Genomic DNA, 14,092 nt, shown 5'->3' on the forward strand with positions numbered 1-14,092 from the left:
ACTTTTCTCTAACAGAATAGGTAAGCTTTTCCATGATACTGCACCTTATATAATAGAATCATACAGTATGGGCTCTTCTGTTACTGGCTTCTTAAATATTATGTTTGTAGGAGTCATACACATGACTGCATGTAATTATAGATTGTTCATTTTCATTGCTATGTAGTATTCCATTGTGAGGATAGATGATAGAATGAATATATATATATATATCTCACTGTATTTATTGGTTTCTCTTTTGGAAATTTGAATGGTTTCAGTTTGGGGCCAATACAAGTAGTAAGGTAAGAATATTCTAATGTATATCTTTTGGTGAATATGTAAGTATATAATTAGAAATGAAATTGCTAGGTCACATATCCTTATTAATTTGTAAATACACTTTCAAAATGGAAAAATGGGGAAAAAAACCCAAGCAATAAAAAAATCCCTTAAAATCTCACCATTTAAAAAAAACATACAAAGTAAAACTTTAATGGGACCTAACTCTAACCTATTTCTCATCCCATGCCAGACAACCACATTTAGCAACCTGATATGACTCATCCAGACTTTTTCCGTGCTACGCAGAATTTAAAAAGGCAGAACAACCATTAAAAGTGAGAGTCAGGAGTGAAATTGTACCAAGTGTTGAGTGAGAATGTTAATTCGCATTTCAAAAATACTTCATCACCAAAGTACAGGCAATATTTCTGACCACATCATAGTAATTGAACTGAGAAGCATACACCGTAAGATTGGGAGCCTATTGCTATCTTCACCAGCAGATAGCCAACAGCTCAAGAAATGAGTTTACTGACATTTTAAGGCGCTTTCAATGAGCTCATAATTTGAATTGCATTCAACTGTGATCTCTGATGGCTACAGCAAAGTTTTACAGTTTTATGGGTCTTTATCATACAAGCATCTAAATGAAAGCACTTCTGGGCCAAATTCTAGCAGACACACATCACGAGAAAAAAATAAATTCATCATCTTTAATTCTCTGTGTGCATCCATAGTCAGTGTTTTTTAAAAAAAATATTTAAATACAAATATTTGGCACTATCTCTTCATACAAAGAAATATATATATTTTCACAGTGAGATCTTTAAAAAAAACCCCACTTTATTTTCTGATAGAAAATTAAATATTTTTCAATACTCCTACCACTTTAAATGTGCAATGACCTCATCATTCTATAATGGTTCCCTGCTTATAGAAAAAGCAGTTCTGTTTTCTCCCACTATTTAAATCTCAAGTAAAGACAGCGGCTCTTCTTTGAACCTCACTTAGGTCTCTTATTCCTCTCTACTCTTCTCTACGTTGAAATTTCCTGAAGCTTTTGCAATATCAAAAGAGAGGAGATGGTATTATCTTCCTTTTTAATTTTAGACTAAACTGCAGATATTTGGAAACATCTTTGTGCTTTTTGATAAATCACTGCATTGTGCAAATGATTAATTCCTCCAAAAAACTCTTAGAAGTGTCTTGGTATCTAAGGTAAGCCCCCCCATCTCTTTCTCCTGAAGTTACCTGCACATGCAAATTTTATTTTAAAATAAAATTGACATCTGGGAGTTTTAAGAACAATTCCCACTGAAGCCTAACTGAACAGTATTTTTAAGAAAAGTACATATTCCTTTATACCCAAATTTATTGAGTGCTTACATATGCCACATCCTAAACCAAGGGCTTTATATCTATAATTTCATTTAATCCTCACCCCCCAAAAGGAAGGAAAGCTATAAGATAGATACCACTACTATTGTGGTTGATATTGCCATTTAATAAATAAGAAAAATAGGGAATAGTGCAGTTAAGTAACTTTCCTAAGACCATGCACTATCAAAGACTGGGGCCAGGATCTGATCCCATGCAGAGTGACAACAAAGGTCATCACCAAACCCTGTAGTGTCCCGATTCATACATATGTCTGTATATTCAAAGTACTTCTAATTTATTCACTGCTGCCACACAGAACTTGGAAAAACAGCCCAAGATCTAGAATGGTTATTTTTACAAAGCTCCAATGTCCCTAGAGATTGGTTTGTCAAAAAACTAAGATGACCCATTGACATTAACATCTTAAGACCGATGGCCCCTACAGGGGGATTCAAAAAGAAGATGGGACAAGTTAGGCACCCCAAGTCCAAGAAAAAGATCACAACTTGCAGATGTGCAGTACTTAAAGGGGAAGAACAAAATGTGCACAAGATTCAGGGAAAGCACATACAAAAAAGATAGGAATTAGAGCATGGGAGGCAAACAAAGGAAAGAAGAGATCATCAGTACTTAATGCTCAGAAAGGATACTTGCTAACCTACTACAAGAGGCCTACATTTCCTACCCCCAAGGGCCAATGCTCAATAAGCCTGCCTCAACACTGCTGGGAGGTAATCACATACTTGTGATATGTGGGGGCAGGAAGACAACCCCATTTAGGAAGAAGTTTCCTAATGCCAGACTAGCATGGGAGTCCTGGAAAACAGATGGGACAAATCAAACACTGTGACACAGTGGGGGAAAGATGCAAATTCAGGTATCAGAGCCACTCCAGGGAGACGTCCCCTACTTAAGTTTGACCCTGGGCCAGTCTTGAGCAATACTCAGTATTAGTGGGAGTTCATCAAGTTTAGGGATGCATGTCTGTCTAAAGAACTTGGTTATCCCCCCTCCACTGCCTTTTCCCTCTCTTTTCCAATCAGAAATCAGTAGAGGAAGATCCAAAAAGAGGCTTAATGGTTGAAAGGCTGAATTCCTTGCAAGTCTAGAAGAGCTATGGCAGAATGGAAGAAGACCAGGACAGGGAGATGAGACGTGTCCACTGAGCAAAAGGGGTCTATTCAGACGAGCAGGTCACAGTGTCCAAGCTGCAAAACGTCAAAGGCAAATGACTTCAAAATCGTGGGCCTTGGTTTTCTGATTTGGAAACATACATTGTCACAATACCTTCTTCACAGAGTTATGAGAAATTTAAATAAGACGTGACAGTATTTGGCCGATCTCAGCTACTCAGAGATGTCAGCAGACTCCCGCTCTTTCTTGGAGCACTGTACAAATGTTTATGCCTGTCTTCAAGCCTAATTTACTTCCTCCTGTGCATTATGCTTATTTCTACAAGCATCTTACCTCCTGCACTAGTGTGCAAGCTCACTGAGGGTAGGATATATGCCCTATTCATGAGTATCTTTCTTAGCTGGCATTTAGTAAGTGTTTCTTTGGATGGATAAGTTTAATAAGAGAAAAGACCACTGAAAGACAATGGAGTTTATAATAATCAGGCAAGTGAAGATCGGGAATGGAGGTGTTCAAGGCAGGAAATATCTGGACATTTCAACCAGCGGAAAAAAGAGTCAGAAAAGCCCTTATAAGTAATTGAAGTACCCACGGATTATGTTCATGGGAACTAGGCAAGATGCTAGAGTGGGACATTAGACTGGGTTTTAAGTTTATGACTTGAGTATAGTTGAACAAGTAAACATCAAATTACTGGAGAACATGGGAGGAAATAAGTGAATACAGACATAATTTCCTCGTTAATAAAAATAAATACTTTTTAGAAGTAATGACTATAGTTCTGGAGTTAGTGAATTCTAGGTTTGAATCCTTAGTCAGTTATTAGCTGGTTAAGTGTGGGCAAATTATATAATTTCTCATGTATAATCTATGCAGAATAATAGTACCTACTTCAGGGGGATAATGAGGGATTAAGTAAGATAATTTATGCTAAAGCACTTAGCCCAGGGGCGGCAATATAAGTGCCCAACAAATGTCAGCTTTAACAATAATACTTATCATTATTGCTTTCATTTTACAAATGAAAAATACAGAATCTCTGGGAAGTAATTTTCCCAAGGTCACACAGCTAGTTTAAGTGTTGGAACCTGGAATTAAGCCCAGGTTGGACAGTGAGCAAAGCCCACACTGTTTCTACCACATTGTGTCAGACTTACAATAGAAGCTCGGGGTTTGGACACATGAACAAAACAAAACATAAAACACGCTTAGAAGGGCAGAGTTGGCACAGGACTGACCTTGTTGGCGACTTGTCTTCTTTTGAACTGCTCTGGCCTGACATAGGGATTGGTCTCATAGTCAGCGTAAGGAAGGCTTCAACCTGAGGTCTCTGGTCCTGGACCCAAGCGTGAGGGCTGGAAAGGGGTAAAAACAGGGAGTCAGTCTGGTCACTTCAATCTTCCTTCAGTGTTCCTGACAATTGGGAAATCTATCAGTCAGGACAATATTAATGTAACTGGTGAGTATTTATTGTGAAGAGGTGAAATATTGTAGTGAATAAGAGTATGGTCCTTCTACCAATACAGACATGGTTTTAAGTTCTGGATCTTCCACTTATTAACTTAAACTTTGGGTGAGTTATTTAACATCTTTAGGGTTCAGTTTCCTCACCTGTAAAATGACAAAATTAAAAGTAAGAACCACATAAGGTAGCTCTGAAAGTTAGATGTAATAGTGTACATACTGTACTTTCAGTAAATGGTAGCTATTTTGGACACATTATTAGTGCCCACCCATAAATTATTCCCCTCTCCCTTGACTCATGGAAGGCTGACTTTGCAGCCATCTTGGATGGGCACGGCTATAAGAAGAGCTCCAGCCAGCCAAATGTAAACTGAAGTGGCATGAGTAACTTAGTGAGAGAAAGAGTGAAAAACACCCCGTCCAGCCTCCCAGCTCTCTCTTCCCCTGCTGTGGCAACCCCAGAAGACCATGTTGAGTCAGCATTACCACAAGTTCATGCTTCTTTCCAAGCCTGGGTCTCTTAGTAACCATGTGGCACTGGGTTCCCCCTTGCCCTATTTCGGACATGTACTTTCAATGAGAAATAAAACACTGCATCACCACTGAGATTTAGCAGTTACCACACTGCCCTAGGAGACCTAAATCTGTCCTAATACAGGTATTATCATCATCATCCATTATCACTGTATGGGTCATTACCATTTCCTTGGTATCCATCACTGTACTTAGTATATTTCATGTTATAAATTTTGCTCTATTTATATTTTACAACATACTGAGTGTAAATTAAACTAAATATAGTTTGGTAAAAACTAAGTATTTTTAAAAAATTTTATCACCTTTAACTCTAAATTATGGAACAGTGAAATTCCATATTATAGACCATTCAAGAGGTGGGAGTTAATCAAATATATCTGGTTGTAGCATTTTTCCGCCCACTCCTCCCTACCCCCAAGTGCTGCTCTGGCTGCACCACGTTTGCTCAGAGCTCCCGGCTCCTGCTAAGCGAGCACCACCATCCTTTTTCTCCAGCCACCATCATGATCAACTCCCAGGACCTCATCCGCTAGGATGAGATGTTGTCCACCATCTACAAGATCTGGGAGATAGCACAGGGGCTGTGCCTGGAGGTGGAGGGGAGGACGGTCAGGAGGACGGAGGGTAACACTGATGACTCGCTCACTGTGGGAAATGCCTCCACCTCCGAGGGTGAAGGTACAGAAAGCACAGTCATGCCTGGTGTTGCTACTGTCCTGAAACATCACTGGCAGAAACCAGCTGCACCGAAGAAGCCTACAAGAAGTACGTCAGAGATTACATGAAATCGATCAAAGCCAAACTTGAAGAACAGAGACCAGAAAAAGGAAAACCTTTTATGACAGGGGCTGCAGAACAAATCAAGCACATCCTCACTAACTGCAAAAACTACCCATTCTCTGTTGATGAAAACATGAACCGAGGTGGCATGGTTGCTCTGCTGGACTATTCTGGGGATGGTGTGACCCCATATAGGATTTCCTTCAAGGATGGTGTAGAAATGGAAACATGTTAATGAACTTGGCTATGACTTTGGATGTACCACCTGTTGTCATAACAGGCTGCAGCTCTTCATCCACACGGCACCAGGACTTAGATGAATGGGACTGATGCCACCTTGAGCTCTTCATTTATTTCGACCTTGACTTATCTGGAGTGAGGCCATCGTTTTTAAGGAAAAAAAAAAAAAAAACATGTCCTGTAGGTTGTCTAAAATAAGAATGCATTTAAACTAAAAACACACACACAAATACATCAGGTTGTAAAATAATCTCTAAAAAGTCTATAAAAATGTACATATGGCAAAAACTCAAATTCTCAAATGGAGTAAATTTACTTGAAATATTGATCTTACATAAGCTTAAAAATCTATTCCTAAGATACAGAATACCCTTACTTCATTTTTAAAGCAGCTATTGAAAACTTATACTGAGTAATGAATTGTGTTTGGTGTTGAATTATACAGTGATAATTACAGTAAAGGCACAAACAAGTAAACCAACTTTACACCATTCTGATAAGACAGACAAGTCTGAAACCATGGGGTAAGAAGAAACAAGATGCAAATAAGATTATGTTAGATTTTTAATTTTACCTAATATTATCATATGTTAGCATTATACTACCTATGGCGGTATATTATCTGCATCAAAGAACACCATATACTTCAGGAAATAACTCCCAAATCTCAGTAACTTACCCAGTCAATGTTTATTTCTCATTCATGTAAAGTCCAATGTAGACGTTCCTGGTCAGGAGGCTCTCCTTCAATTGGTGACTCAGGAATCCAGTTTCTAATCATCTACTGGCTGTGTGTCTGGATGGCTGATAAAGAAAAAGAGCATGCAGAATGGTAAGGAAAAATTAAGAGTCCAGGCCTAGAAATGTAGCCCAATATAATGCCCAGAAGGAGTCAAATGGCTCCACCCATATGCAACGATGTTTAAATAACAATATTCATTAATATACAATGAATATATGCCGAAAAGAGATTTTTACATTATTATTAAATATAATATTTAAACTTTGAAAAATGAGACTAAGAGTCCTCCCAAAATATAGAACAAGTGATAACATCCTAAAAAGTATGGGAAAACGTTAAGTGGAATGCAGAATAAATCCAGAATTTTCAATATCCATATAAAAGGGCTTTCAAAAAGACATCATAGAAATAATTGAGAGAAAAAATATAATGCTTAGGAATTTCTCCAAGCTGAAAATATTCACACTATTCTAGATTGAAACGGCCAAAAACTACAATGCAAAGCAAGATTAAAAAAACCCATTCCTAGGCACATAAAGAGTGTAATTTCAGACCAAAGATAGAGGGAAAAGCACTTATAATAATTTTAAAAATTGGCATTAGGCTTCTAGGCAAAAACATTACAAATAAAAAGTCTGTGAAGAGAGCTTAAAATCAGAAGAGATAAAAAGAGACAAACTTTGAATATACAATTGTACATCTCATTAAAGAATCAGAGAAATATTTTCATACCAGAACTAAAACACACGTGAACACTTTCTGAAAGAGCTAATAAAAGATTTGTTCCAACAGTAACAACAAAAAAACTAGAACTAATTAAGAGGATGCAAGAAGCAATGGTAAACAAAGCAAAACAAAATTTAGGAAACTCACTGTGAAATTTAAATATCAAGCTTATAAAAATCTGTAAAATACTGAGTAGTAGCAGCATTAGATTTTGAAAAGACAAGAGGAAAGAGTGGACAGTAATGAAACCATGTTGACTGTTTTGTCTTTTTTCTGGAGAGTTATAATTACACATTTATTAGAAAATTATAAGAATTTAGGGGCGCCTGTTTGGCTCAGTTGGTTAAGCAACTGCCTTCAGCTCAGGTCATGATCCTGGAGTCCTGGGATCAAGTCCCACATCCGGCTCCCTGCTCAGCGGGGAGTCTGCTTCTCCCTCTGACCCTTCCCCCTCTCATGCTCTCTCTCTCAAATATTAAAAAAAAGAAAAAAGAAAATTATAAGAATTTAAATATTTGAAAATTTAAGAGAAATCTGCAGAATAAAAATTAGGATATTAGAAAATTAGAATAGAATGGAAAATTAGCCATTTGAAAACAGAAGATAAAAAGAAACAAATTCAATAAATCCAACAAAAAGCCAAAAAGGGAGGGAGGAGAGACTATAGAAAGCACACTGCTTTAGAGAAAAAAATAATAGAAGTTGGCAAGATTAAATTGAAGGCATAGGTGATATGAAAGGTTCAAAATCTCCCCTTAAATCCTCATAATGGCTTTAAAACAAACATGGGAAAACAACTTTGGTAGGATGAATATAAGGGAAGAGGAAGACACACACCAAAACAATTAAAAATTAAAAATTAATAATGTAGATATATTATTAGGCAAAACAAATCATCAGTATGATAGGGAATATCATGGCACACTGACGAAAGGAGTGCTTTATCTAGAAGATAAGACAGGAATTTTATTCACTAAACAAAATGATTTCTAAATGTGTAAAGCATCAACTCATAAAGTTGCATGGACAACTTAGTAAATTCACAATAATTGTGGGAGACATTAAAACGACTCTATCAGAACTCATAAGGTCAGGGGCACAAAAAAACAAGAAAGCTTGAAAACTTGAATCAAAACATTAACAAGCTTGACTATGCACATAGTTACAGAATGACAACCAAATCACACATATTCTTCTCAAATGTGTATATTTATAAAAATATACTAAGTGCTCAACTACAGAACTCAGCAGTCCAGAAAAAGAAGTATCACACAATAGAAATCAACAATCAAAATGGTGGCCAAAAACAATGCACCTAGAGATGTGATAACATCCTTCTAAATGACTTGTAAGAATCCAAAATGGAAATTGAAAGTGATTTAGAACTAAATTGTGGGAAACAGAACACCACAACAACCACTGGTGCATGTTGGCTCAGACTCCGAGATCTCTGAGAAAACTCAAGATTGCAGGGTTAAAAATAACTCGAAAGGCTCAGAGTGAAATGCCCTTGGGATGTGTGTGGTCTGTTCTAAAGTACGCAGCAGAAGATGTTTAGTAGATAGGAAGCCAGCTGTAAACAGCACACTGGGCACTCCCCTCTTTGTTCCTTTATTCTGTTTTAAAGATTCTTACGTGCTTGACTAATCCTGTATACATGGAGGAACGTGCCTTACTACGCCCCTGCTGTAAACCATTATAGATCTATATCGCTGTGGAAGGCATATAAGAGTATGGAAAATAAACCTCGGCACCTCGGGCTGTTTGCTCGGGGTCCCCTGTGCCTCGCTATACTGTCGTCTTTCTCAGTTCCTTCGCCACCCCAGGTATCCGACTCTCTGAGGTCGACACTAAATGACAACCCAAACTGCATATATCCAAAACTGTTGGATGTAGCAGCTGATACTCACTGGGAAGTTCATATCTTTAAATAGGTAAATTAGAAAAAAAAATTCTGAAGAGAGAGAAAAGTAGTTAACTAAGCTACTAACTTGAGGTGAAAAAATATCAACAAAACAAACTTAAAATCAAAGGAACAAATGAATGAGGAGAAAAGCAGAAATTAGCAGAATAGAATTTTTACTAGATTATCATAAACATTGAAATCTGAATATTTAGAAAAATGAATAAAATTGGCAAGGCACTTCTTAAGCCACTTCCCATGGCATATAGACCCATCTTTCCTTCTGGCTGTTACTACAAAAATCAGTACAATTGGTAGTACTGTCAGCTTCATTTGACTTCACCTCTGGAAGAATGAAAGATAGGAAGCCCTCATATCTTCTCAGGGGGGTGAATTAACAACCATGCTCTTACTTCTCACCAATGTAATTTTAGATACTAATTCTTTCTCTGTTGCCATTTAAAACAAGGCCTAAGGGGTGCCTGGGTGGCTCAGTCCATTAAGTGCCCAACTTCAGCTCAGGTCATAATCGCAGGGTCCTGGGATAGAGCCCCGACTTGGGCTCCGCAATCAGTGGGGAGTGTGTTTCTCCCTCTCCCTCTTCCTCTCCCCCCGCTTCTGCTCATGCTCTCTCTCTCAAATAAATAAAATCTTAAAAAAAAATAAAATAAATAAAACAAGGCCAAAATTAAACTATAAATAATGAGAGGCTAAGAAAAAAGCCTTTAATTTGGACTTCAAAGTAACCGAAAATTAGTAAAATATGTCTATTTGATTTTATAAATAACACTTAGAATTTGGTTGCAATTCTGACATACTTGTTCGAAAAAACCAAGAATGAACCAAGTCCAAATTTTCTTTTTGCTAAGCAATTTCAGTAGAATTACATAATGTAATAAGATATCTTCCACCTCACTTTCAACTTTAGATGGCTTTTACTTTTTATTTCTTTTTAATTTTATTATGTTAGTCACCATACATTACATTATTAGTTTTTGATGTAGTGTTCCATGATTCATTGTTTGCGTATAACACCCAGTGCTCCATGCAATACATGCACTCCTTAATACCCGTCACTGGGCTAACCCATCCTCCCATGCCCCTCCCCTCTAAAACCCTCAGTTTAGATGGCTTTTAAAGTTAAAGCTTTTATTTATTTATTTATTTATTTTTAATATTTTATTTATTTATTTGACAGAGACAGAGAAAGTGAGAGCAGGAACACAAGCAGGGGGAGTGGCAGAGGAAGAAGCAGGCTTCCCGCCAAGCAGGGAGCCCAATGCATGCGGGGCTCAATCCCAGGACCCTGGGATCATGACCTGAGCCAAAGGCAGACGCTTAATGACTGAGCCACTCGGGCGCCCTTAAGTTAAAGCTCTTAAAGAGGATTATTTTTAACAACTATCTGAGAGCTTTATCCTTATTTCAAATGTACTCTACTGCTCCTTTATTATTCAAGTCATTCATTTCTGAAGGCCTTTTGCAATTGTTTTGAGTTGTGATTTCAATTTCTCTTTGCAGCTTGTGACAATCAGGCAAGACCAACAGAACAGACACAAGTGTTAAGCAGAGAAGGATTTGGGAGGCTGGGGAGAGCTAATGGACTAACTCTTCTTTTTTCCTGTTTTTTTTGACATAGAATTGACAGACAACACTGTATAAGTTTAAGGTCTATGACATAATGATTTGATAGATGCGTATACTGCTAAATGATTAGTACTGCCCATCCTTCTCAAACTCTTTCAAGAAACTGATGAGGAGGGAACACTCCCAAACTCATTTTTATAAGGCCAGCATTACCCTGATACCAAAGCCAGATAAGGACATTACACGAATTTAAAAAAACCTTATAGGCCAGTATCCCTGATGAATATAGATGTCAAGATTCTCAACAAAATACTAGCAAATCAAATTCAGCAGCACATTTAAAAAAACATACACCATTATCAAGTGGGATTCATCCCTGGGAAGTGAAAATGGTCGAACATACACAAATCAATAAATGTGATACACCACATTAATAGAATGAAAGATAAAAATCATACCATCTTAACATAGGCCAAAAAAGCATTTGACAAAATTCAACATCTATTTATGATAAAAAAAAAATCTCTTAACAAATTGAATATAGAAGAAATATCTTCAACACAGTAAAGACCATATATGCTTAAATCTTTATTTATTAGCAGACATTTTTACTGTTGCCCTCACTTTCATTTTCCTCTAATATAACCAAAGAGGGGACTCTGCTGATGAACACTCAGATAACTAAGACCCACTATACTCAGTTACCATTAGCACATTTATATACTGCTAAAGGTAGAGAATAGCATCTAGAAGAACATCTAACAAGGACATATATGTAGATACAAATGGGGTAAATATCTGTCAGTTCTGGGTCAGTATTTATCCCCTCCTCATGGGTCTTATTTCTCTGCCTATTTGTGCGCCTGGTAAATTTTGATTCAATTATAGACACTGTGATTCTTCCCTTGTTGGGAGTTGGATATTCTTGGATTCCTAAAATAGCCTTCAATTTTCTTCTGGGATACCATTAAGTTCGATCCTTTCAAATCTTTCTTTTAAGACTAGTTTGGCAGGATGAGATTAGTACTCAGTAGAGGGCTTATCATTCCTCCCTACTAAGAGAAGACTTTTCTGTCTCTTCTACCTAATGCTGTATTAATCATAAGGTTTCCCAGTCTGACTGATGGGAACAGGCACTATACCCAACACTAAGTATATATCGAGCACTTTCACCTCTAATTCTTTTAGGTTTTCCTTCCCCGTCTTGGGTAGTTTCTTCACATGCATGTGTTGTTCAGTGCTCAGCTCAGTACTTTAGTGGGATCCTCTGCAGATCTTCGGAGTTCTTGCTCAATAAAGCTCTTCTCTGATGCTCTATACCCCAAACTCTAGTCACCTCAGTCCCCCAGGACCCTCAAATTACCAAGTCCGCTGGATTCTCCCTGGGTTTCCAGCCCCACAATGGCACCATGGCCTGGAAACCTTCTGAAGATAGTAAGCTAAGCCAGTCATACGGTTCTCATCATCTGTTTTTTATTCTTCTGTTGCCTGGTCTCCACAACCAGAATTTCATTTTTTCCCTTGTTACTGCTGTTTCAAGCACAAGGATAAATCAAATCCTTGTTATTTCTTCTTAAGTCTTCTATATTCAGTTTTACAAGAGTAAAAGAGAAGAAAAAGGAGACTATCCACACATGCATCTGTGTGTGGGTTTGTGTGAGTGTGTATGATGCACATTTTATTGTTTATTTTTATATACATATATTTAAAAATCTATTTATTTATCTTAGAGAAGAGCATGTAAGTGGGGGGAGAGGGAGAGAGAAAATCTCAAGCCGACTCTACGCAGAGTGCAGACCTCCACACAGGGCTCAATCTCACGACCCTGAAATCGTGACCTGAGCCAAAACCAAGATTCAGACGCTCAACCGACTGAGCCACCCAGGTGCCCTGAGATGTGCATTTTACTTATTTATTTTTTTAAAGGTTTTTGTTTATTTATTTGAGAGAGAGAGCAAAAGTAGGGGGAGCAGTAGAGGGAAAGGGAGAAGGGAGCCTGACGTGGGGCTCAATCCCAGGACCCTGGGATCATGACCTGAGCCGAAGGCAGACGCTTAACCGACTGAGCCACCCAGGCACCCCAAGATGTGCATTTTAAATCTGAATCCCATGGGTGGCTTTGTTTTTTCTAGAGACTGTTAGATCTTCTCCAATGTGACCACTGAAGCCACTTAAATCAGCTGCTAATGATTCGGCCATAGCTGCTACGATCACCTCTTGTTCGGGGACCAACTTTTACGTCCTTTTCTCTCTCTGAACTTGATAGCTGTTTTAAGCTGCTCCCAAGAGGAACCTGGATGTAGCTTAGAGTTTGAACCCACTGTCTCTGGGAGGTACTAAAGGAGAAGCACATGGGACCACTAAGCATCACAAAATAATGCCAGGATTGTCATGCCCCAAAGACCCCGGGCAACTTTCCCACATTGGTGAGGAAGCTTTCTCTCCGTTATCTTTGCTCAGGACTTTCCTATATTCCCAGAATTCTAGCATCATTATCAAATAATTAGTCCATAGACTGCATTTTCAGATTAAACATCTTGCTCTCCCCACCTTACCTCACCCGGATTCCTCACTATGCTTAAAGTACAGAATTTATATATTTTAAATGCCTTGGTTCTTTCTATGTAAAGGGTACTTCCTGTATGTGAAATATTTTCTTGATGAATAATGTAAGATGTTTTTCCCATGTGAAAGGGAGATTCTAACTGTTGAAAATTGAAAGTCCGTTTATGATCACAATACATGTAGACAGCATTTTATTGTTCTCCTAAACTAATGGAACACATTTCAAATTTCCCATGTGAAATGTATCAATTCACCTTTAATAATGTAATTGGAAATTTTATCTTCTTCTGTTTGTCCCTTCCTTCTCAGTTTCGATTCCTTTTTATTCTTTAGCCCTTTAACTTTCTCGTGCATTTGAAAAAGATTTACTTCACTTGTATCATCCTGTCCCCTTTAGCCATTCAGCTTCTTTACCCACCTCTGGAGTGCCTGTGAAGGTACTTGGTATCTCTATAGGAAAGTACTGGTAACAATGGAAGAGTTTATTTTATTTAGCTTACCTTCTCCTAATTCATTAATAATTGCCTAGTAGGCCCATAAAACTGAAAGCTGAGAGACTGAATAGCGCATTCTTATTTGTTTTATCCACAGAGAAATAAATCTACTTGTAAGAGTTAATCCTAGAATCTGGTAAGAAATTTGTCCAAATGTCATTGGCTTCTCACAGAGAAGTCAATTCTTTCAATTCAGGAAGATAATGCACTGACTATCATGGGAAAAATCTTTTTCACTTTTGGATTGTGAAGAGTATTATCAACAAATATCAATTC

At 37.7% G+C, this 14,092-nt stretch overlaps 1 pseudogene; it reads left to right on the forward strand.

Annotated features, from left to right (window-relative positions):
- Window positions 1-5,282: 5,282 nt before the first annotated feature.
- LOC116628857 lies at window positions 5,283-5,794 on the forward strand (annotated as a pseudogene).
- The last annotated feature ends 8,298 nt before the right edge of the window (window positions 5,795-14,092 follow it).

Source organism: Phoca vitulina, unplaced genomic scaffold (genome assembly GCF_004348235.1).
Source record: "Phoca vitulina isolate PV1807 unplaced genomic scaffold, GSC_HSeal_1.0 scaffold135, whole genome shotgun sequence".
Classification (NCBI taxonomy): Eukaryota; Metazoa; Chordata; class Mammalia; order Carnivora; family Phocidae; genus Phoca; species Phoca vitulina.